We start from the raw sequence: 27,510 nt of genomic DNA, 5'->3' as shown, positions 1-27,510 counted from the left end.
TTATGATTCCACTGATAGGAAAAGTCCAGAAGAGGCCAATACAGAGAGACAGGAAGCAGATTAGTGGTTGCCACAGGCTCTGGAGAAGGGGAAGTGGAGAGGAGCTGTTAATGGGTACAGGATTTCACTTCAGAATGATGAAAATGTTTTAATTAGGCATTAGTGGTGACTGCAGGACTCTCTCTCTCTCCTTCCTCCATCTCTCTCTCTCTCTCTCTCTCTCATTATTTTTATTAGCTTGTAAAGAGTGCAGAACTCTTTCATCATTCTAAAAACCACTGCAATGCACATGTTCAGATGGGTGCCATCTTTCTGGAAGGCAATTGGAGGCAAAAGAAAACAGTGCAACAGAAATGAGAAGGAAAAGAAGACGTCAAAACTGAAGAATAGAGACAAAATATATTTCAGCTTCTGGGGTGGTCCCCTGTTATTCAACTCAAGCACAAAATATTCTCAATTATGTCTTGAGAGCAGTTGGATACGATTAACACACACTGAATACATGTATGGGTTTCTCAAAGAATATGTAAGTAAAACATTTTTTTTAAAATTCAAAAGAAAATTCCTTGCTTTCCCATGTTTTTGTGGTAGTTGATGTGTTTATATGAGTTAACAGCTGATATGCCTGAGGCTAAGAGTTTTTCATGTAGTGCCAATTGAGGACAATTCTGCAAAATCATACATTATAAAGCCCATATTACAGGTAAACAAACTGATTGACAAAGGCTTTATTTTTTCTTTCCTCATTTAATAGATCTGCAGAAGTTTGCTCCAGCAAGGAAACAGTGGCAGCCTGGATCTCACTCTCTGGACATTGCTCAGACATTTGATCACCCCTGGAAGGGGGTTGTATAGGGAGCCCTGAAAACAAGTTCACAATGTCACCATCTGGATCTCCCAACAAGGCTCCCTGCTCCCTCGACAAACCAAAACTGTCAGAATGATCTATTTCAAACTCACATCAGCCCACGTTCCTCCCTGTTTTAAAGGCCAAGCCTCAAATCCTAGTTTAGAAGGGTTTGGTTGCCCTAGTTCCGCTCCCTATCACATCTGCCACATCCTGCCCTTGCTCTTCCTGCCCCAGCCTACTCACCCAGCCTTGGAGGCTTATGCCAGTTGATGCCTCTGCCTGGAATGCTTTGGGCAGAAAAGCCTGTCTTCCCGTAACCTCCAAAAGACTCTGTCTTTGTCTACTGTTCTAAACTAGCCACAAAATCACTCTATTTAAATGCTTTGAAAAGCTTTTAGCATGTGACATTTCCATCTTCACCCCTCTTGCCTTCATTACTTCATTCTTTCTCTTCCCTCTACTTCCTCCTCTCCCTTTCACCACACCACCTCCATATCCTCCCTTCCTCTTTCGTTCCCTGACCCAGTCTCTCCTTTCTTCTCTTTTCTTTTCATTCGTCTTGCTCCTTGGCCTCTTCTCTCCCCCCATCCCCCCCACTTCTTGCTTCCTTTCCCTGTGTAGAATACAAGCTCTATGAGAACATGAACTCAGGGCTGTTTACCTGCCCCTGGCCCATTTTAGGCACTCAAATATTTGTTGAAAGAATTAATGAATGCCAATGAAACTTGGCAAGGGTTTTGTGTTTTGCTAAATGATTAAAGCTCTAAATCCCACAGCACATAGTTTTGGCTCTGCAGAGAAATAACCCATAAATAGGACTAATGACCACAAACTTCAGAAGGCCCTAACCAACAATGACCATTTACAACTGCCCCCACCCAGAGACAAGTTTAAGCCTGAAGTGAGTTTTTATTACCTCCTCATAAACCCCTGAATCATGTGCTTTACAGGGCAAGTGCTAATGCAGTCATAATTATATTGGTGTGAACACATTGTCATAGAAATGTAGCAAACATAGGCACAGGCATTTAAGAGAAAGCAGCTGCTCCCAACCCAAGAGCAACCGTCGCATAGAAACGGGCCAGCAAGCACACAGCTAAGGAACTTAAACTGAGTGACTGAAGTGACACACCCTAGAAATCCAAGATTAAGACGACATTTTGTCCCAGCACCTCAGAGCAATCAACCTGCTGCCCAGAGAGCTCTGTGCATTGGGGCAAATCTATAATTAAGACATAGACATCACCCTCCCTTAATAGTAATGCCCGTTCTTGTTAATTAACCCAGGCACTAAAAAGTGGTAACTTCAGTCTGTGGGTGATTTCCTTTCTTTTTTCCTTTGGAAGCAGATCAAGAAACAAGAAGAGACATGACTTCATTATAAATTCAGAATTTACCTGGTTTTCCCACCTTTTAATCTTCGAAATAACAATTGTTCCATTAAGACACACAAATATGAAAAATGTCAAGCCCTTGACCTTTTCTCAATTCACACTCATGCTGAGCCATTGAATACACATGGCTCTCCTCCTCACCCCAGCATGAGTACTTTCTCCAGAATAAGCCATGATTCTAGGTCAGGATTTCTAAGACTAAGAACCATTAACATTTTGAACCAGATAAATCTTTATTATGAAAGCTGACCTGTGCCTGGTAAGATATTTAGCAGCATCCCTGGCCTATATTTATGTGATTTCAACAGTACTCAAGGCTTAAACAACTAAAACTGTTCCCAAATATTGCTAAGTAAACATCATAAGGCAAAACCACCCTAGGTTGAAACCACCGTTCTGGACAAATTAGCATCAAAATTAACATGTTTTGTATGAGTTGGGGTTATTTCTCATTACTGCACTGAAATCCCATGAGGATAGAATTGCTCTTATAGGAAGAGTCTTTGTAATTCATTGCACCATTTGATTCTCTCATTAAGTACTGTATGCCAAGATTACACCCTTAAAAAAAAAACAACTGGTGTTCATAAGTAATCTCTTCTGAGCCTGACCATTTTTTTGGAATGGGTAGAACAACTTTAAAACTAGTTTCAAATCAGACATTTGGAGATCATAATATTTGTATGAAGAATTCTTTTCTGGAAAGAAAGTGGAGAGCTGGTTTTAGTTTGAAAGCAATGAAAAAAGCAAGTCATTTGTCTCTGTCTTTTGCTAAAACAACCGACCTTAATGACAGGGTACTTAGAACTACACTAGAAAGAGCAGAACTAACCTTGGTATCAGCCTTATGAGAGTTTACAACTCCACAAAGTCCATTAATCAGCAAGCAATCTATAAAGTCAACCTAAAGAACACATGTTAGAGAACTGCCTCATTCTCTTGCCTTGGTTACAATCCAAGAGCAAATCCTCCAAGTCTAAATCGCACTACCATAAAATGTCTTATCTGCTTCTACTCAGGAAAGGCCATCAACAAAATCTCTGAACACTGTTTTCCCAAAAAGGAACGAGGCTAAACATTTGTTCACCAAGAGGCACTAGGTGGGAAGAAAGAATGAACAAGAACTCTACCATAAATCTTCCTGGGCCTCCTCTTGTAAAGCTGACATGGATTTAGAAAAAGCTTTTCTTCAAGGGTTTTATAAACTTTACTATTTACCCAGACATAATTTATTCTAATTGAAAAATTACATTTTAAAAGCTGTCCCCAATAATATAGACAATTTGACATCATATAGGAAGTTGGCAAGTGGTACATACTTCTAAGACATAGTCACAGTATCCTAGTATCATTTGATTTTTGTTTGCTTTCATAATTTTCTTGTATCACAGAGACAGAGATACACACAGAGAAAGAGACAAACAGAGACAGACAGACAGAAAGACAGACAGACAGACAGAGACAGAGAGTAGTGTGTGTTTTTGTTGGAGATTGAACCCAGAACCTTAGATATGTTAGGCAAGGACCCTACTACTGAGTTACATTCTAAACCATTTGTTATGGTTTGTATGTGAAAAGTCTGCCATAGGCTCATGACTGTGGAATTTGATCCCTGTTGGTTATGCTGCTTGGGGCTGTAGCAGAACATTTAGGAAACAGAACATTCTCCTGCTGTTCTTTTTTTTTTTTTTTAGCGTTTTGGAGATGGGGGAAGGAAGTCAACAGGACACAAATATTGAGTTACCTGATAAGAGAAACTACATGTTAGAAAATGCCTCCATCAGATTGCTGTTGGAAAATCTGTTGTGGAACATTACTTTAATTAGGCAATGATGTCTTAAATTTATTTATGCTGCATTTGTTTAATGATGTAAAGATATGTTGCTGTTTTACCTTGCCTGGCTAAGGCATCTGATTGGTTTGATATAAAGCTGAATGGCCAATAGCTAGGCAATAGAGGGATAAGCAGGGCTAGTGGGCAGAGAGAATAAATATTAGGAATAATCTTATCTTGAGGAAGAAGAGAACAAGAGAGAAAGAGAGAGAGAGAAATGCTGGTAGACAACCAGCCAGGAAGCCACCAGCTAGCCAGACACAGAGGCAGCAGTGAAAAGTAGGACATACAGAATGAAAGAAAGGTAAAAAGCCCTGAGGCAAAACATAAATGAAGAAAAACTGGTTAAATTAAGTTATAAGAGCTTGTGGCACAAGCATAAGCTATGTTGAGCATTCATAAGTAACAATAAATTTCAGGTTCGTGATTTGGGGGCTGGTGGTCCAAGGAAGCCTAATGACAAAAATCTGTTGGGAATTTTCTTAATGATTGATATGAGTGGGCTCAACCTTCTTGGGGATGGTGCTGCCTCTAAGTAGTAGCCCTAGGTTGTATAAGAAAGCAAGCTAAAGTCATGGAGAGCTAGCCAGTAAGCAGCATTCCTTCATGACTTCTGATTCAGTTCTGTCTCTAGGTTCCTGCCCTGACTTCACTCAATGGACAGTGACCTGTGACACATAAGCCAAATAAATTCCTTCCTCCTCTAGTTGCTTTTTATCATTGTCTTTAATACAGTGACAGAAACATGACCTAAGCCTCAATGGAGGAAGTGGGTTGCAATGGATGGGTTTTTAGCTTTTTAGCTTCGCCTTGCTTCTTGTTTGCTCTCTGCTTATACTGTTTCATGTTCTCCTATGAGGTAATCAAGCAGCTGCTGCAAACTGCTACTGCCATGAACTCTGCTATGCCTTCCTTGCCATCATGGAGTATTCTCTTAAGCCATGAGTCTCTCAAGTATAGATTAAAAATTAATTCTCTGTTTTTCATATTATCACAGCAATGAGAAAATTAACTAATAAACTTTGGAAGGTTTGAGATTATTTTACAACAGGAAGCTATTTGGTATAAATGACATCATTTTTAAAGCTTTTTTTTTTAAACAGAGTCCATTAGTATTATTTTTGAGGATTGTTATTCTGATGAGTTAATTATCTGTGTGGAGCTATCCACAAAATTGTTTTGGGACCTTAGTGAAAAAAATTTGACATAGTCTATATTAGTGCAAATTGTGGTTTCACTCTATTACTCAAGTAATCCCTTTGATATCCACTTAAAATTGCCTTTGCCACAAAGAACACTCAAATGAGACCATGTTCATGGTGATTTGCTGACAGAAATGTGGCTAATCCACAATGGTAGGTGTGGACTTATTATTCTTCTCTTAGAATGGCATAGTTCACCACAAATACAGAAGATGAGGTAGGTGGAAAGTCCAGAAATTCATTCCAATCTGGAAGGGATCTTTGGAGCTATTGTTCAATAGGTATTTTGGGGCATGTTGACATTATATATTGTAGGTAGTGACTAAATGCTTCCAAATAAACTTGGAATTTCTAAAATAACTTTTAATAAGAGATGAGCATCTTATAGTTATTAAGTCAGGAAAATCAATGGCTTAATATCCATTTGAATAAAGTGTGTTATTGTATTATCTCCTCATTATATGAAAATGAACCCATCAATATTTCTTCTTTGCAACGATTTGATTGTTAAATTAGAGGAAATTTAAAATAGTCATTCTGAACTACCACACAATGAATGTAATGGAGAGCCAGGTATTGACCATGTTTTGTCTTCTATTTCCAGATGTAAAATAACTCCAAAACTGTGTTTAAGTACTATGAAGACAGAGAGTAGGATTTATACTTAGAGTGGGGCCTAATAAATTAAGCCTGTCTAGCTGAATATTTCTCTTTGGCTTGCCTAGTTATGCTATTGCAAATGGCTTGCAGACCCTTTTGCAGTCTACCTGTGATCTCCAGCGCAACTTCAGCTCTCATTGTGTAATATGCCCACTGACTTACACTACTAGACAGATGCTCCATGATGAGGGCGTACTACTGTGTACATAACTTTATTCAGCCTCCACTCATCTTATCATGGAGAGATGTGAAACAATTCCCATCTCACTCAGAGTTTAAGTGATTTCCTGGATTTATGTTGCCAACAAGGAACTGAAGCAGGCATTGAAACTTCTCCACACCTCTCTATGTTTCCAATGTTAGAGATGGAACACTGGACTTTATGCATGTTAAGTAAGCCCTGTACCCATGAGCTGTATCTCCATAGATTGAAGTCGCCTTGAAATGGCATAAGTGATGTTCCTTTGTACTTGGAAGAGCAGGTCATTTTCCTTAGCTAGTGAGTTGCTAGATAGATTCTTCTGAGACAGTGGATGTCAACCATACTAATGCTGTGACCCTTTAATACAGTTCCTCATTTTGTGGTTACCCCAACCATAAAATTATTTTTGTTGCTACTTAATAACTGTAATTTCACTGCTGTTATGAATTGTAATGCAAATATTTTTTGGAGATAGGTTTGCCCAATGGGATTGAGACCCACAGGTTGAGAACCACGAATTTGAGAGCCCACAGAGCATAGAATTCATATCCAGCAACAGTTTGTAAGTTTTTCTATGCACTGATTTGAAATCACAGTTCTGTTTGGTAAACACTAATGCAGTAAGAGAATCATGAGTTAGCAGCACTAGTTAGTTGTTAATGAGAGTCATTCCTATTTGTTCCTCATAAGTCAAACACTTATGCAAAATCCCATAATTATCCTTTAAAATCTACCCAGTGCAGCTCAGGCAATCCCACTTTCTTCTGTAGGCCTTGCTCATCACCCATTCTTTATTCTACCAGCTCTTTTAATGAACCAAGGGTAGGTATTGAATATTGGGGAGGGCTTTGAAAAACACCTTCAAGTACAGTGACAAGCTGCAAACTCTGTCACTGCTGTTCAGAAACAGGAGTCTGTATTGTTATCAAATATTTATAGTGAGTGGGCATGGCAGGAGGTTGCACTGGTAGTTGGGATTTGTTGATCAGAACTTCCAAATTGTGGCTGTGGCATTGAAAGTTCTTGATAGTCCTTTAGATCAATTATTCTTAGACTCTTCATCCCCATGATGTCTCTGCAAGATTCCTCTCTTTGTTTGGTTTTCTTCCAGGTTCATATTTTCTTGATAATACTTGTTTTCTTGCATTCAAGTATCTCCAGTCTAGTCTGCCTTATCCAAAGAACAAGCCTCTCAAAAGCAGGCATGCTACTCATTATTTTGGATTGCCTAAGAGTCTGGCAACCTTTTCTGGTATGCTCAATGCTGCCCTCCCCTCTCCTATTTTGCTTTATATCCCCTGAAATTTCTCATCTGAATTCTTGAAATGTCATTGATTCAAGTATCCAACTTTTAAAAAGCAACTCATCACTTATTGTCACTTAACTTTGCTTTTACTATTGATTAATTTATTTTGACATTATACTTCAACTCAAAAGGATGAAGAAGAAAGACTCTTGTTTTGGGTATCTCTGGCAAACTGTAGGCTGTTGGACATTTTTTTTAACTTCTCCAAGCTTATCAGAATCTTCCTTTACATTTATAAGGAGATGAGATGGAGGAGAAAGGAAAGAAAGATAATAGAATTAACTTTGCTTTCTTAGTCTATTTGATTAACCAGGTACAACATTTACCTAATTATTTTGCCTTTCTTTCTTTCTTTCTTTCTTTCTTTCTTTCTTTCTTTCTCTTCCTTCCTGAGTTTCTTTCTTCCTTTATTTTTCTGTCTTTCTTTCTGTCTCTCTTTCTCTTTCTCTCTTTCCCTCTGTCTTTCTTTCTGTCTTAATTTCTCCTTCCTTCTTTCCTTTCTTATTTCCTCCCTCCCTCTCTCTCTCTCTCCCTCCCTCCCTTATATCTTTCTTTCTTTTCTAAAACAGGGTTTCTATTTGTTACAGCCTTCGCTGTCCTGGAACTCACGTTGTAGACCAGGCTGGCCTCAAATTCACAGAGATCCTGCCTCTGCCTCTGGAATTAAAGGCATATGCCACCACACCCTATTTATATTTATATTGCCTTTTAAATGACCAAAAGAATAATGCTTAGCATCTCTAAGATGACCCTGAATAGTCCTTGTTTCCTTGGTATTCAGCTAACAGAATATGGCTACATTGAGAAGTCATTTCCATGTGTGTCAAAAGGAGACTATGACAACTATATTCCTTAGCAGACTCTCTGCCTAACTGGCTTAGATGAAATAAACTGGCATGTTAGAGAGGTCCACATGGCAAGAAGTAGAGGATGGCATCCACCAACATATAGTGAGCAGAATCCTCTATCCAAAAATCTCTTAATGGACCCAAGCCTGCAACGTACCCCATGATTCAGCTCCTAAAGACATTCTTTACCAGCTGGGCCTCTAGGTGAGATCCCAGGTTCTTTGGAACATGCCTAGAACATTAGCAGTGGGCAAAGTGAAGATTTGCTCTGACTCTCAATTCATAAAACCTATGAGAGAAAAAATGTGCAGTATTTTAAATTGACAAATTCTGGGGCAATTACTTGTTCACTTTCCTTGTTAGAACCTTTGTGTACCAATCATGCTATTTTATGGCCTCATCATATCAGAGTCTGGTTCTTTGAGATTGTGAGATTTCTTTTGTCTTTTTGAATGCCTAGAATTTTTTTTTGTTAGAAGCTAGGTATGATGTATTGTGTTCTAGGAACTGAAGTAGATAGGCTTTTATTGTGAGGCTATATGATGATCTGGTTAGGAGTTAGAACACCTTTAGTGTTTGCTACAAGCAGAAGTGTTAGAGCCTTCAATTTACTGAAGTATCCTTGCAGGTCTTTTCAATGGTCTCTACTGTAGGGGAAGCTGTAGCCACGCCTTCTTAGGGGCTGGCTACAAGAGTACCTGAGGGCTTGTGAGGGCATCGTCAGAGGAGTAGGGGGACTGCGTTTTCGGTTTCGGTTTCTCTTTGCTTCTTGCTGTACAGACTACCACCGGCTGGCTGGTTCGCTCTGTAAGTAAGGCTTTTCCCTATTAAATACCCTTATATTTCTACCTGACTCTGTATTGGTAATTACCTACTATACTCTACGTTTTCTTAGATACTCTTTCTTAGAGTTTGAGCATTGATGTCATTTTACTTGCAATCCACCTTCATGATGTGGGGATACAGTTAGGTGGAGGGGAAGAATTCTATAATCTTATGGTTACAATTGTGCCTATGACCCTGAACAGTGAACTACCATGAGTGTTTCTCAGTTTATATTTTCCCCTCTAGGTGAGCCAGAAAGTCCAAAGTCCAAATAGAAATAGGTGATTTTGCTTTTCCTAAGTCAGATAATGCAAACATTTTTTTCCCTTGTTGCTGAGTTTTGTTTTGGTGAATATTCTGGGCTTATTTAAGAGTTAGTTTGTATTTCACAACAATTACTATGCACTAGATGGTTTTCCTCTGATCTTCACCCTAAGCCTCTGGTGGAAACTTTAGAGCATAACCTGTGAAAGTATTATACATACTTATACTAGGCTCCCTGTAGTTTTGAATCTTTCAAGCTATAGTATAACCAGCCAACAGCAATTCATTGAAGTTATCATTTAAATGTTCCCACTAGCCACTGACTCTAACAGCTTCTGCTTCTGGGAAAGTAATCTATATTCTTTGGATTTTAGAGGTTAGAGTGAGACCTGTGACTCCAATTCTCTCCTGGATTTAAGACAAGACATGGATTTCAGTTTGGTCTTCTTTTATCTTATTGAGATAGCAGAAATCATGACTCCTAAATTCTTTACATGTTGGAATAGTAACCAGATGTGTCTCATGTTACTATATTTCAGATTTATGAATGCATTACATTCTTCTTTACTGGAATAATATATGAATCTAGAGATCCCGAGCTCCGATTGCACAAAAGTATTGCTTTCATGACACTGAAGTTCCTCACTTTACCAATCATATCTTATTATGTGAAACGACTAAGAAATATATAAACAACTGCTTCTTTGGGAAATTACAAATGTTAATGTCGCCCATTTAAAAATATTCCCATCAAGCAGTCTAATTGACAGTGAGACAAAATAGGAAATGAAATGTTCCCTAAAATCGAAGTGGTAAAATAGGGGTAGAATTATTTTCTATTTAGAAATGAAAGAAATATCGGCTTAGAACACTCCTTAAAAATCAGTTCTGGGAAGGGAGGGATAAGTGAACTGGGAGTGTCATGTAATTCAATCTTGTTTGTAATTCAAATAAAAAAATAATTAATTAAAAAATCAGTTCTGGGAACTTCAAAGGAAAAAACAGCAATGAATGGTTTACCGGCTTTCTGTTGATAGTAAATGAAAATATGTTTTATTAGCTCATGGGGATGCAGGTTTGAAGATGGGATAGACTCAGTTAGCTCAACTATATCTATGTTCTATTCTCAGAGAGTCACACAGCTGAAATGAAAACTCTGGTAAGCCCAGAATCTTATCTGCAGTCCCTGTAAAAGGATCTACTTCTGGGGGTATACTCTCTCAGCCTAGATACCCAGAGGAGGGCCTAGGTCCTGCCCCAAATGATATGACAGACTTTGATGATTTCCCCGTGGGAGGCCTCACCCTCCCTGGGAGTGGATGAGGGGTGGGATGGGGTGTTGGTTGGGGGCATGTGAGGACAGGATGGAGAGGGAACTAGGATTGGTATATAAAATTAGATTGTTTTTAATTTAAATAAATTTTTAAAAAAAGGATCCACTTCCAATGTTATTCTAGTCATTATTTGACTTTGGCTCTTTGAGTTTGTAAGACTGAAGTCTCCATTTACATGCTTCCACCATATGAGGATTTCTCAGCAATTACATGCTGCTTTTATATCCTCGGTGTGATTCTGTCCATCCTCAAAGTCAAATGTGGTAATGAAACATTTTCTTTGTATAGTTCCAATCTCTCTGACTTCTGTCCCAGGCAAAGAATGTTTTCTGCTTTTAAGGTTCACAAGATAATGTCACTCCTATGTAGATTATTTGTCTATTAAGATAAACTGTGCTGTACAACATAATGCAAATATTGGGGTGATATCTCGGTATCCTCAGGTCTGTCACCCATCATCTCAGCATTAATGTGTAGCATCTTTAGAGGTGGTCCTAGAAACAACATGCTTCATAAATATTCTTTGCATGAGACATCTAGAGAATTCAGTGTATTAGAAACTTTGCTAAGATCAGGGCAGTGTAGTTAGGTTAAAATACTTTCTCCACAATAATGATGGCAAAAGCCATCATTAAAACATTACTGAGGGAAAATTTTGGTTGGGTGATGGAAGTTGAGCATCTTTTCCTTTCAGGCAAGTATGAATTAAACAGACAGGGAAGTCCATATTGGTTCATTACATACATATGCTTACACACTACTGAGTGTTAAGTTATTATACTTTTTTAAGTAGTTGGAAAAATGATTGGCAAAAATGAAACTATGTGATTTAACTCATGGCACCTACTCAAGCAAATTTACAAATTAAAAAAAATTGACCAGATGAACAACAAAAAGAATCATTCAACTTGTTTTTGTTGTTGTTGTTGTTGTTGTTTTGGTCTGTCTGAGTTTCCCTTTCTCTTTCAGCAATGCCAAAAATCTTCCTATATCAGAAACTAGCTCAATATCACCTTCTTAAGCCTTCTCTCTGAGCATCACTAAGAAGGATCCAAGTCACATTCAGGAATTCATTGCTCATTTCAGTCTTGTTCTTGTCTGGCCAGAATGTAGAAGACTCCTACGTCTGGATTTTGTGTCCTTTCCTAGAATAGTACAGCACTGAATTTAGTCCTCCTGGCTGTCAGTTAGGGATGCCCTGAAAGAAGTGGCATGTCAATCAAACCCAAGTCTCCATTGAATCAATGTGTAGAGTTAGTCATGAGTCTGAATGAACACTTTGAATGTTCAGCCATGATGAACAGCAAGTAAGTTTCTTTTCATGTTTCCCCTCTGACTTTATGATTTCCATAAGAAGTTTGTCTTTATAAATTAAAGGGCCAGAAACATTTTCATACATCAATTGGCATGTTACTGGAGACTAGTATTTAACCTACTGGAATCACATCTATCTTCAGGTTTCTCCCAGCACTGCAGACACATTTCATCCTATAATTGAAAAATAGATTTGATTTATATTCCATTGTGTGAGAGCCTCTACTTAGGTCTCTTGACAGAGAAATCTGGGCAGCAGGGAGATGGACTAGATTTTTTTTCAGTCACTCCACAGATGCTTACAGAGAAACTGCAAAGATGGAGTCAAATGTTTATAAAAGGAGCCAAACTCTCTTCCTTGCAGATTTTAAAGTCAGACTGAGAGATAGGCAGCACAGAGAAATAAGACACAAAATCAGAGCAATGAAAGGATTCCTGTCTTGGAACAGCTTGGAAGGAGCATTTGCCTAGTTCAACACTCCAGGTCCTTGATGTGCAGGTTCATTATGTCCTTTGAAAAATCCATGGGAGTAGGCATATTTATCTTGATTATTATAAAGCCCAGAAAGGTGAGTGACTTGCCCATGTTATATAGCTGGCAAATGCTAGAGTGATGACTTCAACTTGATCTGATTCTGTCTTACCATGAGATCTCATTCTTTTTTGTGCTCTTCATAAGAAATACACACTCTTTTGTCCTCTAGGAGCAGACAACCATGAGCTGAGTTTATAGGTTTGATGATTCCATCAGAAGAAGAGAATATCTCCTGGTACTTGTTCAGGCAATGACATTTTCCTATTGGTTTCTGCTATAAACTGTAAACATTATTTTCCTCGTGGAATGCTTTGATGCTAAGATGATCACTTATCAGAGTTGCCTTAATCTAGAAAATCCTGAGTTAACCCTCCAAGTGCAAAGATAGGTAAACTTTTCTGTAAAATCTTACAGAGGCTCTAGTTTTGGCTTCATGAGCCCAGCAATCCAACTGCAACCACCCAGCTCTGCTGTTGGGCCATGAAAACTGCCAAAGACAATAATATAAACTCTATGGATGTGGCTGTGTTTTCATAACACTCTCTTTATGGACACCAAGTTCTTTCTATATTCCTTTCACCTGTCATAAAAGTGCATTTCTTCTTTTGAAGCTTTCAAACTTGGAAATGAAAGAACCATTCTCGGTCAGGAGTCATATGAAAACAGGCAGAGACTCAGATCTAGCCAGTGAGCTATAGCCTGCTAATTTTTGCTGTAGGGGGTCACATTGTATGATATTGTTTACTTTGAGAAAACTCACATAAGGAGAAGAGACACTGAAACTAATTAATGAACACTACTGCATGTATCTTGAAATCAGATTAACACAAATTGTTGGTTACTAGGTTAGCTCAAAATTAATTGTTGCTAATTCTCTCTCTCTCTCTCTCTCTCTCTCTCTCTCTCTCTCTCTCTCTCTCCTCTCTCTCTCTCTTCTCTCTCTCTCTCTCTCTCTCTCTGTGTGTGTGTGTGTGTGTGTGTGTGTGTGTGTGTGTGTGTGTCCATGTCTGTGTCCACATCACTGGATGCATGTGGCAGTTAAAGGACAGCTTACTGGAGTTGGTCCTCTCCTTTCACATGTGACTCCTGGGGATTTAGCTCAGGTTGGTCAGGTTTGGCAGCAAGTGACTTTAACCACTGAACCATTTCACTGGCCAAGAATGTTTTCTTTTCCTTCCCTCCTTCCTTCTTTCCTTCCTTCCTTCCTTCCTTCCTTCCTTCCTTCCTTCCATCCTTCCTTCTTCTCTCCCTCCCTCCCTTCCTTGCTTCTTTAATTCCTTCCTTCATTTATTTTGTTTTTCCAGACATGTTTCTCTTTGTAATCCTGGATTTCCTGGAACTCACTTTGTAGCCTATGCTGGTCTCGAACTCACAGAGCTTCACCTTCCTCTACCTTCTGAGTGCTATGGATTAAAAGTGTGTGCCATCACCATGTGGCTAAGAAATGTTTTTTAATGAGAAGCTTTTTTATTGATATATTTCATGATTATATGCAATTATAAGACATAATATTGAAAGGACCTTTACTGTTTCCCCAGTTTCTCTCTATATTTAGTGCCATTTTGTACAATTATAATGTAATATCTCAACCAGAATGCTGAAACAGATGCAACCCATCAATTTTATTGAGATTTCCCTGGTACTGGTATGTGAGTGTATATGAACATACATGTGTTTAGCTCAATCCCTACAAAGTTCCCTAATGTTGCCATCTTCCTCAATTTTCCAATCTCTACTCCTAGGAAACCACTAATTGTTTTTTATTTATAAGGTTTTTTACCCTACCAAATTAAATGAAGGTAATCATAGAGTAGGTAACCTTCCAGCATTGGCTTTTTTATTCCTCAGAATAATTCACTGGATATTCATCAAAGTTGTTAGAAATATCAATAATCCATTCTTTTTCATTGCTTCATAGTATTCTCCAGTAAAAAAAAATCATCAAAATTTGTTTAACGCTTTACTTATTGGAGAATAATTGGGCTGATTCTAGATTCAAGCTAACATAAGTAAGGCCTGTATAAATGCCAAAAAGTGCATTTAGGTACGTCTATAAATATATAACTATGATTAGTTTTTAAAAATCCTTTTGTATACATTTAATATGCTCTTTTAAACATTACCAGGGAACACTACAGAATAATAAAGAAAAATTCTTTTTAAAATTCCCTGTCATTTTGCATTCTCATTTTCCAGATTCAGAAATCCTTGAGTAAAGAACTTAACTGTGTCCCCCAAATAGTTGGTAACCAGAGACAGAATGGTCAGTTTTGGCTGAGCCATGATAAGAAACCACTTCTGCCTTTCTTGTTCTCTCATCTCAACATCCTGTACCCATAAAACTACTATAGAACAGAGCTTCCAGCAATACATTACTTCTCATCATGAAAGGTAGAGCTTGGCTTTTGGGACTTTAAGAAAGCATGTTCTTGTCACAGGCTCCCTTGATGGAGCCTTGAGAAACTGCCTCACAGCAAAGACAATTGACCTGGGACACCAAAGTGTGAACATGCAAACACACATTTGCAGCCCTCCATCATGTATTTGGGAACTAGACCCTAAAACTCTATGACTACAGCAAACAATCCTGGTTCATCAGACCCCTAGGTTTATACAACTGTGTGGTTGCCTGTACTGACATGAGAGTGTTCAGTTAGTTTTGATAAATTGCAGTTTCTCCAAACTTAATCTGCAAAGAGAAGTTACCTGGATGATCCAAAGAAGAACCTATTTAATATCTACCTTACACTTGACACTTGGTTTAGCCACTCCACTGTCTGCTACCTCCATACTTCACTCTCCTCCCAATATAGGAGGTATTGCAACAGTGTGAGTATATCTGACACCAATGCTACAAAACAGTGTTCTTATCAACAGCATCCTCATCACCTGTAAGTATGGTAGCCATGCAGACTGCTGGGCCCTATCTCAAGACCAGCTAAAGGAGTTTCTGCAGACAAGGCTCAGTAGTCTGCTTTTCTCCCATAGTTCTCACCTGGAGATTCTGAAGCTTGCTATGATACAGTGCTGTCTTCAATCACCTCAGAACGTTGCATGTAGACAACAGAAACACAGAGCACAGAACATGAAATTATACTAATAAAGCCCAAACAGCAGAGCCGGAGACATGGCTCAGCAATTAAGAGCACGTGTCAAGCTTCAATTCCCAGACACTACATGGTGGCTCACAACCATCTGTAACATTATTTCCAGGGGATTCAAACACTTTTCTGAATGCTATAGAGTACATGGTGGACATAGATAGATGCAGGAAAAAATTAATGAATAAAAACTAAAATAAAATCTTAAAAAGCCCAAACAGCAAGACATTGCCATCATTTTCTGTCAATTACCCAGTCTTTTGAGGTCAATATTAATGTAAACATAAACCAGAATTATTGCATAGGACTTTCAACAGATCATACCTTTCTTCATTAATGTAACCTTGTTTTGTTTTAAATGAAAATGTTCAGTTTGGGCTTCTACTTAGCACCTATTTAAAATTCTTTATCAAACCATAATTTCCTTGAGGGCAGGAAATGTGTGTCCCCATAACCCAATAAATAGATGTATAATAAATGGTTGTGGAACAAACGAGTGTATTCTGTTTTGCATTATAGTTGCTTCACCCAATATACAGTGTCCTTTCATGTTGGAGAAGATTAGATTTTGTTCATGCTGGATTCTTTCCACTATATTTAATTGGCTACCAGACATTCCTGAACACACCGAGGTTAATAAAATCATTAAATATACTACATCCATAACTAAATAAACTGCATCTTTGGTGCTATTACACAGAATCTAAATAAATTTACTGTAGGCATTATCCCCATGTAATATGAGGAAATCTAATTTAGTATGTGCCATGTTGGATATTATTTAACAGACATCATTACCTGCAAAATAGTATTTCTGAGCATATTTAGGGAGATTTGTAGGCAAGCACAGATATGTGGACAGAGACACCTCTTATCAAAACAATCCCATAGGAAGAAATGCAGGAGAAAGGTGGCAGTGATACCCATCCAAGCAAGGAGGTAGGCCCTGACTTTTGTAGACATATCTATTTGTTTGTTTGTTTTTTATTGTACTTAAGAAACTAAACTATTCGACCTTTCTAGATGATTCTAACAGTCAAAATAGGGTCATCATAAAATCCTTTGATATTGATCTTTCAGGATTTTCTTCCCTGTTGGTTATTCTGTATGATTGAGATTAGAGAATTTGAAAAATAAGCAGCATTGAAGGATCAGATGAGTGAGAAGGAAAAAAACGACATCCATGCTCAAGTATACAAGGTAGGAGCTGTGTTATTTAATTTGTATCAGAAGGGTGGGAAATGATGTGTTTTCTTCAGCAGTTTTTGTGTTTAATCATTTCAGAAAGATAGATATAACTGCCTTGGAGAAAAACAAGCCAAAATCTGTCTATGTTTTAGACTCTAAAAAAAATGAAAAAGTAAACATTGGGCATATTTATGATAGGTAGACTTTAGCAACGTAATGCATTGCAAAATGCTATTGTTACTACGTTTTCCAGTGAGGTCAACATGGTTTTCTTCTACATCAAAAGAACACTTCCTCCAAAGTGGCAGGAAGAAGATATGGCTACAGATACTAATTTCCTTCATTCTGCATTGCTGCGATATTTGTGTATTTATAGAAATAGGGGTTTGTTGTTGATTAGGGGTTTTGCCCTATTGAAATATGTCTTCAGGACATGTATATTTTTTAAATGACTAACATGTTTCTAGTCCAAGAGGAAATACAAAACCAGACTGGGTGAAACATCATCTTCCAAACAAATTTTAACTTTGTGTTTAATTTGTTCAAGCATTTTTAAAACAGAATTTGTCTCCAGGCAAAACTCTTAAAAGTTAGTTTTGAGCCAACATATGCTAGAATGGTTGCCTGAAATCACTAAATATTTTAGTAGCATTAACTTAAATTCATTTGCACAATATTTCATATGCAGAACTTCAGTCAGGTCTAGTAAAGGAAAATTCTTTGAAGGTATAAAGCTGTTCATTCTGAATTAAATGAACACAGTGATATAAAACAAATGTCTGCCTTCCCCTATAGTAAGTTATTGTTTCTATGTATTAGTAATCCATTTCCTTGGCTATGTTAATGGACATCTTAAGTCTTGCCTAAGTCCACAGGTCTCCAAAGGAAGTCTAAACAATTCTGAGTGATTTGGAGTGAAAGGCCTATTAACAAGTTCACTGGGCATTTTTTCTCCTAGAGGTGGTATATTTTAGGGCACACAGAGAGGATGATATTAACCAGGATTTCCCAAGTGTTCACTCTGCTTATAATACTGTGCCCACTTGTCTTACCATGTGCCATGGAGAGGATGATGGCAAAATCAGCCAAGGCCAGGAATTTAAGAGCAGGCCATCCAGCTAGCAAGTGTCACAGTGGAGATTCTAAGTTAGGATTGTGTAGCACTAAATTTTGACATACTAACTTCTGTATATTTCTGTACAACTGTAGAGGACATTAAATAGTTAGTGATGGTGACTGTGGCAAACACCGGCCTATGACAGCAAGGTGAGTTCTTACTTTCTACACTTTCTTTGACTAGGATAGGAAAGGTGTGTGTGTGTGTGTGTGTGTGTGTGTGTGTGTGTGTGTGTGTGTGTGTCTGTGTGTCTGTGTACTTCATGTACACACACACACACACACACACACACACACACACACATTCACACACGTGTATGTGTATGGGCACATATATTGTGCCTTGGTGAGTATGTGGAAATCAAAGGACAATTTGTAGGAGTAATTTCTCTCCTTCCACAATGTGGGTCCAAGAATCCAACTCAGATCATCAGGCTTGTTGGTAAGTACCTTTACCCACTGAGCCACTGTTGGCTCCAGATGAAATGAATTTGAACTGAAATTTACTCTGAGAATCTTTATTCATGCCCCTTTATTTGTAACTTATGGAGCATGATATTTTTGTTTTAAACAGTACACAGGAATTGTTAATTTTATTTGAAATTAGTGACTTCAGATTTCTCTATTGCATTCTTTCCTTTCTCAGTCATGAGGCCATGGATGCTCTTTTTCCCCAACTCTCTAAATATTTCCCTTTGGGACACAACCTTTTTTTCTTTTGCATTTTCGTAAATTCAATATTCACAACCCACAGAAAGCAAGAAACAAATAGATGTCAAGTGGAAAGAAATCATTCCAACCTCACGTATCCACATGTATTCTTTCTGCACGCTCAGAACCCCTCAATTAGTCCTTGTCTTGATTCTCTGGCAAGTCTCAAAAATTCTCACAATCCTCAAATTATCGTCTTCCAATATTCTTCCCCTAGGAATTTCCAGGAAACTTCCTGGCTCCATACAATCCTAGGACCCGAGTAAGAGCCCTATTTTCTGGCATAATATTAAAGTACTCAAAATAATCAGATGGATTATTTTGGAATATTTTACAAGTTACAAGACCCAATATGCATGGTCATGTCCTCCTAAGATTTTCTAATTGTTTGGCAGAGGAGAGTAATTTTAGTATTCATTACACCTAAGGCCAATCTTTGCTCAAATTTGTGATCATATTTGATGGTGTTTGTTTTTCATATGCTAGATCCTTTGTACCATGCACCTTATGTTCTTGAGAAGTTCCATGGCTTTAGGCCTTCATCTACCATAAAAGTAAGACAAAATTGCCAACCAAAGGGGCTCTGGAATACAGCCAATCCATTGGAATGAAAATGCTGGCCCTGGCTGTCTTGAAACTTACCTGTATTGGACACATGAATATAGTAGAGGGCAAAGAAATCACTCGGCATCTTGTCAGGACAAGACAAATAAGGAGGGAAGGCAGTATCAAACCCTTTCAAAAAAACTGAAATAAGCAAATTCACAAAGTTCTGGGCAGAGAGAAAAAAAAAACAACTGGCTAGTTACTTTTAATCAATTAATTGGAAATGTAGTTTCTTTTGACTTAATGTGATAATGTGAACCTATGAATCACACAACCCCCAAAGACAAAGAATTTTACAACAAGCCAGGGTACTTAAATCATAATGCTGTCTCTGGAAAAGGTCAGAGGAGGAGAAAATATGATCTTTATAATTTTGTGTACCTAAAAGACCAATTATCTATTAACTGTAAAGAGTGATCATTTCAAGGAAACACTAAAAAATTCTTTAAAAATAGTCAGCAGATTCCAGTGATTTACGTCATAAAGCAACAGACTATCTTAAGTAACACATGGACAATAAAAGCAAGCAGATGTTTGTGCTCTACCCAGGGCACTAATGGAAGCGCTATGGCACTGTGTCAAAGTGAAGTTTGCCATCATCTGAATTACCCACTAGAGCTTTAAATAGAGCTAGAGCTGCACAATGAAGCCAACAACTGGGAAGCTTTCCCCAGCCACTCTGAGCATTACTCCTTGCTGCAGGTAAGAATCAATAATTCACTGTTAACACGCTGTGTCAAAACAGTTTTCTGAAACAGGCCTTGAGATGTGTGATATACTATAATATGAAAACTTGTCCCAAAAGAAACAGTTACTCAGGGTACTGAGTTATATAAGCATAAGTTATTGTGAACAAAATCACAGAGAGTTGGATTTGGGATTTCATGCACAAGCTGATTGGCAGTTACTGAGTGAAGCCCTAGTAAACTCTGATAATACTTAACAATAGAAATGGATCCACAGACTTCAGCCTTTACTTCCCTCTCCCCTGAAGAAGTGGAAAGCATTTTATAAATATTAAGCCATGTGCTGTTAGTTTAATGAATGACTCCGAGGAGTTTAGGAGCCATGTGGAGGATTAGCTCTTAAGGCCACCAGGCTATTGTTCACTGACGTAGAATAGCCATTTACTAACTATGGAGAGGCCAGCCTCCTCTGTGGCACCTCACATCTAAGAAGTCCTAGATTACTGCCACTCAAACATTTTTGACGAAGGAACTTTTTTTTTAACGCAAATTGCTTTTATGCTCACAAGGCAAAGGTTAGACTAGTTCTATCATCTTCAAGGTTCAGTTTGACTGAATGTAAACCATGGAGGCACTGTTTCTAACTTATTCTCAGGGACCTGCAATTGGCTGGGCACTTTTGAATGTGAGCTAGCAGTGCCCTCTTCTTAGCTGTTCTTCCTTCTAATTTCCCAGCTTCCCTTGGGTGATTTTGTTGTTGTTGTTGTTAATTTTACCTTTTCATTTATTCCTTCATTCACTTCTTTTGTTCATTTCTTAAAAGTTTCTCGTTCTTTCTTTTCACACTTTCAGTTTCTGACTCCTGTATTTTCTGTTTTCTAACAACGTGTGCCTTGCCAGTTTTCTTGATCCTTTCATCATGTACCTAGCTGTTTGGGATTTTTGTTTTTGTGTGGGAGCAGGTGGGCAGGGAAGAGCAGGTTTTATTGTTTTAGCACCTTCTTTCTTATATTTCCTCTTTATCCCCCCTCCTACCCCAGCTGCCTCTTTGATCATCTAATTATCTCTAAGTTATTATGTTGGTCACAAAAAAACATGATTTTTCCCTGTTATATCATTTGTCTGACATTGAAAATAATAAACAATGGCTGAAACTTTACTCTCAAAGAAATTTTTAAATGGGCATATATAATATATAAAATCACATATAACACACACATATATAAATGTATGTGTAATATACACAGAAATGTACATAAATACATGTATGTTTTCTTAGCGTTGACTGTGCCTCTAACTAGATAAAATAAGAATTGGCTATCCAAGTACCAGTGGGAATAATATATTAGAACTACAAAAAACTTGAAGGCATTATTAAAATTTATTTTAAGTAAAACTAAATATACTTTATAACAATATGTATCTTTTATTGTACACACACACACACACACACACACACACACACACACACACACACATATATATACACTAGTATTTTCCTCACAAGAGATTGTAGGTCATCTATGATTGTGCAACTTAAAACTCAGAGGGGAGGGGCTTGGTCCTCCCTTAACTGAAATGTGCCAGGCTTTGTTGACTCCCCCTAGGAGGCCTTATGCTTTCTGAGGAGTAGATGGGGCAAGGGTTGAGGGGAGGTGGGAGAAGAGCAGGAGGAAGGGAGGGAAGGGGAACTTTAGTTGGTATGTAAAATGAAGAAAAATTTAAATTAAAAAACCAAACTCATATTGACTTAGGCTACCAAAATGCAACCTTGAGTGAGTGGACAAAAAAAGTAAATCAAATAGACAAGTATATATAAAATAGGCTATTTAAGAGATAACTTGGGACATATTTTATTAGCTAATTTATGACTTATAGTCTGTTGGCAGAGGCCTTCTTCCTCCCTACTTTTACTCTTTCTAAGCAGAATAAACAGACCAGAAGGCTTGATGGTGTGCAAAGCTCATACCTTTATCTCTGCAAGAGTTTGACTCAGAGGTCTGGAAATAGAAGTTCTCACCATTTTTCACTGATTGTAGTGTTTGATGTGACCTTCACCCGGGATCATTCTGGGGGCGTCCTTCATTATCTTCAGTCTACTAGCAAATGATTTATGGGCGGGTACCTGAATTCTTGGACAAAATGAACTTGTTCTCTGATTTAACACTGTCAAGCTCTGGCTTCCTTTTTTTTTTTCATTGTGATTCCTAAAACATCGGGCCTTGGAGTAATTGCCATTGCTCATGATGACTAGAAGTTTCTATGGACTGAGTATTTCTGCTTAAATGTCAGCAAAGCCAAAGCCAAGTGGGTCTCTAAAATGTAAAAGTGGCAGTCCATCTGAGAAATGCAATTCAGATTTGAAATGAATGTTCTACAATGCCCTTATACCTTGAAATGCATTTGCACCGAAATGGGTCCTGTAGAAGAGAAATTACTGAGGGCTAGGGAATGGATGGAGTAGGAAGAGGAAGACAAACTTTCCAAACACACCTGAGATTTCTATTTTAGATACCAGCTTCCAGTCTTACTTACTAATTTGCCTCACACCCAAACCTCAGCTAGAATGTATACAGTCAGGTATCAAATACCAGAACCAAGAACCAAACACCATTCAGTTACCTAAGAGTTCATAGAGAGCTCACAATACCCCATCCAAATATTTTACAAATAAAATGACAGAATGGAAAGCCTCCTACTCTGCACTACTTATTTCTATATGAAAATAAGCATTTGCTGTATATAAAAAATAATTGAATAGGCTCTTGATGAGAAACTCAGACATTTTAATAAGCCAGTGAATCATAAATGTGGCTTGTATCTGCATTTAGACATAAGTCTACCCCACACTGTAAGCATTCACTTAGGTCTAACAATAAAAAAGGACTTAAATAACATATGCCAAGAAAAAAGAGAAATAAACAGGGCAAGACAGTGGGAGAATATTGGTAGTGACTTGCATCCTACAATGTCAGAACAGCTGCAGAGAGAGAGAGAGAGAGAGAGAGAGAGAGAGAGAGAGAGAGAGAGAGAGAGAGAGAGGCTAATATTTGGAATTTGTACAGCTTAACCCTTTTCTCTCCATCGCCTGCCCATTCTCTGAGTTTTCAATCCCTCTGGCTGTAGCTTTCACCACCTGAAGACTCCGTTTAATAAGAGAATTTTTAGAACCTAGAGAGCAATTTTCTAGAACAATGGAATTACACAAAAATTGTTTTGAGAAAAGAATGCTAGAAAGACAAAATGGCAAAATCTTTACTCAAACCTTACAGGGAGCATGAAGTTAATCATGTTCTCCATAAGTTAGTGTAAACACTTGGACTACACATTCCTAAATTATATAGTCCTCTTATAACTGATAAGGGATCTCAGATGAAAAAGGTCTAACTTGTTCTTATATGGGGTGCCTTAGTCCAAGATGAGGTGAAGCCAGAGTGAAAAGTAAGGGATTCACCAAACAACTGAAGGTAACAGATTCCCTGGATATTACAAGGCGAAATCTTCAATTAGGAACAGGTACAGTGTTGACTTCTCTGTTGCCACACCACAATATAACACAACACACCACAACACACCACCCCTATTCTACCACCAGGAAGTTACTAATGTCATTCCAACTTGCAGCAGTAGTGAACTTGTGGGATTATAATATTAATACCTGCATAAAATTTAGAGAAGTAATTAGCACATATTGTACCAGCAACACTTAATACAGATGTTTATGAAAGTTTTTAAACATTTTATCTGAGATATTACACAGCTAGTGAATGGAACCATACCATGGTGTTCAGCCTCAAAAAATATGCCTTTTCTACTTCAGCAGACTGCAAATAATTTATATAACTTCTCAAGAACACGTTATCTTGCCTTACTCTCAACTTCACTGATACTGCACTATTTGTATAGTTGGGTGAACTGAATTTGTCCGGAAAGTTTTCTTTGGCATATCCTTGTCAGTCACCACTTTCCTGTTCCATTTTTATTCACCTCTGATGATTTCAATCCTAAAATATCATGAAAATTTATCTGATCCTCTTCACCACTATCATCGTGGCACAAGAATATGCAGATATCTTCTTTTCCAGTCAACTTTCTTCTATCCCATCTAATCTACACCAAATCACCTTATATCTGTTTTTCATGTTGCTGCCAAAGTAGATTTTTCTAAAGACAAATGTCACCCTTTATTGAAAATTCTCTGGTAGAATCTTGTCATTTCCTCTTCCTCTAAATACCATGATATTGGCTTTTCCTTTTTAGTCTCTACTTATGAGCCCCTTATGGATGAGTTTCCTAACTTCCTGGCTGATTAGCTAATCCTTTCTACTGTGATATTATAGCACGTGTGGCTCCAGATTAGAGCTTTTATTTCTTTCATAATACCCTTAACTATTGGTTATGTGATATTTTATCTGTGATTATCTCTTTTGATGGAATATTATCTACATAAATGCAAGTTCCACTCAAGTCTTAGTTTGTAGGTTAATAAATATTGTTAAATGGATATTGAGTATTCTCTTTCATATGAAATTTGAAACAACTTAAGAGATTTATCTTACCTACACTTTTCATTTATGTATGCAGATGAGGCAGATACAATTTTAAACATCCAGTGATGGGGAATGTACTTCTGTGTATGTTCATTGTATTGATTGTTGAATAAAGTACTGTTTGCCCAATGAGGCAGCAAGTTAGATGTGACTAGGAGTCAAGGAGGATTCTGGGAAATGCAGTAAAGAAGTGGTGATCCAGGCAGGAAGTGGCATAGCAGGGAAATTCATATTTAAGCAAGGATAAGCAGGAAGTGGTCCCTTTTCCCCTTTGCCCTTTCTCCTGCTCTCTGCTTGGAGCCACCATGTGATCCTGGGGATGAGGATGCCAACAGAAGGCTTCCAATAAGATCAATCGTATAAAATATATAGATTTATGGTAATTAAGACTGAGCTAACAGATGAGAATCCTAGTCATTGGCAAAGCAGAATTTGTACCTAATATAAGTCTCTGTGCATTAATTGGGGCCCTAACTCAGGCAGGCAGAACTCAGATGGCTGGCAGAGACCACCCACGTGGCGGTAGGACTAGGGAGGCTTTTGGCAGAAAGATTTATCATAACAATTCAGTCTAAATATACCTAAAAGCATGCTTTCAATAAATGTAGAATAAGGTTGTATTATCCAGAAAACATTATAATATAGATTCAATTTATTTTTCTTTCTAAAGGGTATATAAGAGATGGCATCCAAGATATAATAATAGTATTTCTAATGTAGGGGCACTTGATCTACATTTGATGAAGCTGTACCACTTCTTCATCACTCAGATGCTGTATCATTCCTACTTACTTTAATAAGGAGTGAACTCTTGCTAGGGCATGTCAGCCCATGGAACATACTCCTTCTGTCTTGGGAGGCACATCAGATTAAATGTTTCATTCTGCTAGGATGGGGTGTGGTACGTGAGGACTAAGAGTGACCTTGGTGGCATGATACCATGAGAAAAGACAACCCTAGAAACCCCTGAAAATCATTCCTGAAGCCAGGTAGGCATACTGTTTTTTAAAGGAAAAAGTTTTGGTTTTTTTTCCCAATGAATTTTCTAACCTAGTCCTTGCTGTTATTGCTGTTGGAAAATTTTCAAGCTATGAAATTAATAAAAATGAAGTAAGCATTTTTTTGCTTATAAAACATTTGACTTTGGGGGAAAGCCTTCAAATGTACAAACCCATATTCAGATTACATGGACTACTACAGAAGTCTTTGGAAAAGAATCTTAAACCCAACACCTTACAGGGTGTGATGACTAGTCACAGTTGTCAACTTGACTACATCTGGAATTAACTAAAACTTAAGGAGTTGGGTATACTTGTTAGAGAATTTTTTTCCTTAACTAAATCATTTGAAGTCAGAAGACCCACTTATAATCTGGATCTTTGAGGTGGGAAGATACACCTTTAATACAGATCTTTGACCAGCTGGAATATCTGCCTTTGTGATTGAACAACTACTATATTCTTGACTTTTTCATTGGTAGACCGTCATTGCTGGGCTAGCTGGATCACAGCCTGTAAACCACTCTAATAAATCCTCTTTCTCTCTGTATAGAGAGATACATTCCATCATTTCTGATCCTCTAGAGAACCCTGACAATACACAGGAGACAAATAAGTAACACAAAAAAGCAAAAAGGACTTAGTGCAGAAACCCAGGAGGTACCTCATGTTTCATTGAAGCACAATTTTTAAATCAATCAGTTGAGTGGACCATCAGTGTGTGTCTGCTTCTACTTCTTCAACCCTACAATTGTTTAATGTAAGATGATAATCCACCTACACCCATTTCAGACCCAACCAATATGCATTGACTGACTTCATGTCCAGCATCATATCACAGACATGACTATTTTTAATAAGTATAAATGATTGCTAAAATATGTGTCCTTATACCCATCAATAGCTGAGGGAATCAAATTCCCCAAGAAGTTTTAAAAAATCACAAGGCACAATTCATCACCCACAGCTTCAAAAGAAACTTGGGAAGTATTGCCATTGCTTTGTTTCATAAGTTTAAGCCAAGGCTATCTTTTAGAGTAAGCTTGTTATCTGTTTCTGGTAGTTTATATACTGTTTTGTTCCCTAAGGCAATACATGATGAGTGTATAAGTGTGGATATAAATAACTGTACAATTACATACTTGGGGAAGGGGGGAATAATTTTGGTTTAAATAATCAAGGCCTCTGTTGTAGAACAATACTTATAAATAATATAACATTTCCTGGCTTAAGCTCTTTCACAAAAATTCCAATTCTGTCACATGTTAAAATGAAAACTGTCAAATTGAGTAGGCTCTGCTTAATTTCATTTCTGTGTCAGGTTGAAACAAGGGAAGAGCAACCCACAAGAGAGTGTGAGCATACTCTGTCACACACAAGTCAAGGCATCCCAAGTGCAGATGAAGACATTAAGTACCAGGCATACCTGAGAATACTGTCTTCCCCAGAGCACTGTAGTTACTTTTATTTTTCTTTTAAAATGAAAATCAACATTAATTAGACCATTGCCATTTAAGGTATGAGTTCTATTGTATTAGAAGTCACAGCAGTGGCTCTTGTCTATTTCATGAGATCGGTTACTAGAACTCCTAACTTAATGACTCCCAATGGTGCCGAGCCACTATCCAAACTCTTGAGTCACCTAGTGATCTAGAAATGCCTCTTTGCTGTATGGTGCCCTGTGAATCTTGACAACCCAAGAGAGAATAGTCATTTTTGATTTGCTATGCTGTGAATGGAGTCCAGGGTAGCATGCATGCTAATCAGACACTCTACCAAAGAACCCAACCCCCAGTACAACATGGTGCTATTGAAAATTACATTAACAAAATAAAAAGTGGTACCACTCAGTTTTCTGTCATTTTAGAGGAGCCCTGAAGGGAAATTCTAGTGGTTTCTTTCCTCTGTCAGCACATGAAGTTCCTTGGCATCCACTTGGCGTCCATTTACATGAATCTTATTTGGTTACTCAAATTATCTCACCAT

The 27,510-nt window shown here is 37.8% G+C and overlaps 1 protein-coding gene across 1 annotated transcript in view; it reads right to left on the bottom strand.

Annotated features, from left to right (window-relative positions):
• The window catches only part of Mid1 (midline 1), a 346,136-nt gene that overhangs the window by 314,910 nt on the left and 3,716 nt on the right, over nucleotides 1-27,510 (bottom strand). The gene's annotated exons all lie outside the window — the stretch shown is intronic.

This window comes from Cricetulus griseus, chromosome X, assembly GCF_003668045.3.
Source record: "Cricetulus griseus strain 17A/GY chromosome X, alternate assembly CriGri-PICRH-1.0, whole genome shotgun sequence".
Taxonomy (NCBI): Eukaryota; Metazoa; Chordata; class Mammalia; order Rodentia; family Cricetidae; genus Cricetulus; species Cricetulus griseus.
Note: the sequence above shows the minus strand (reverse complement) of the source record. Positions and strands in the feature narration are given on the sequence as shown.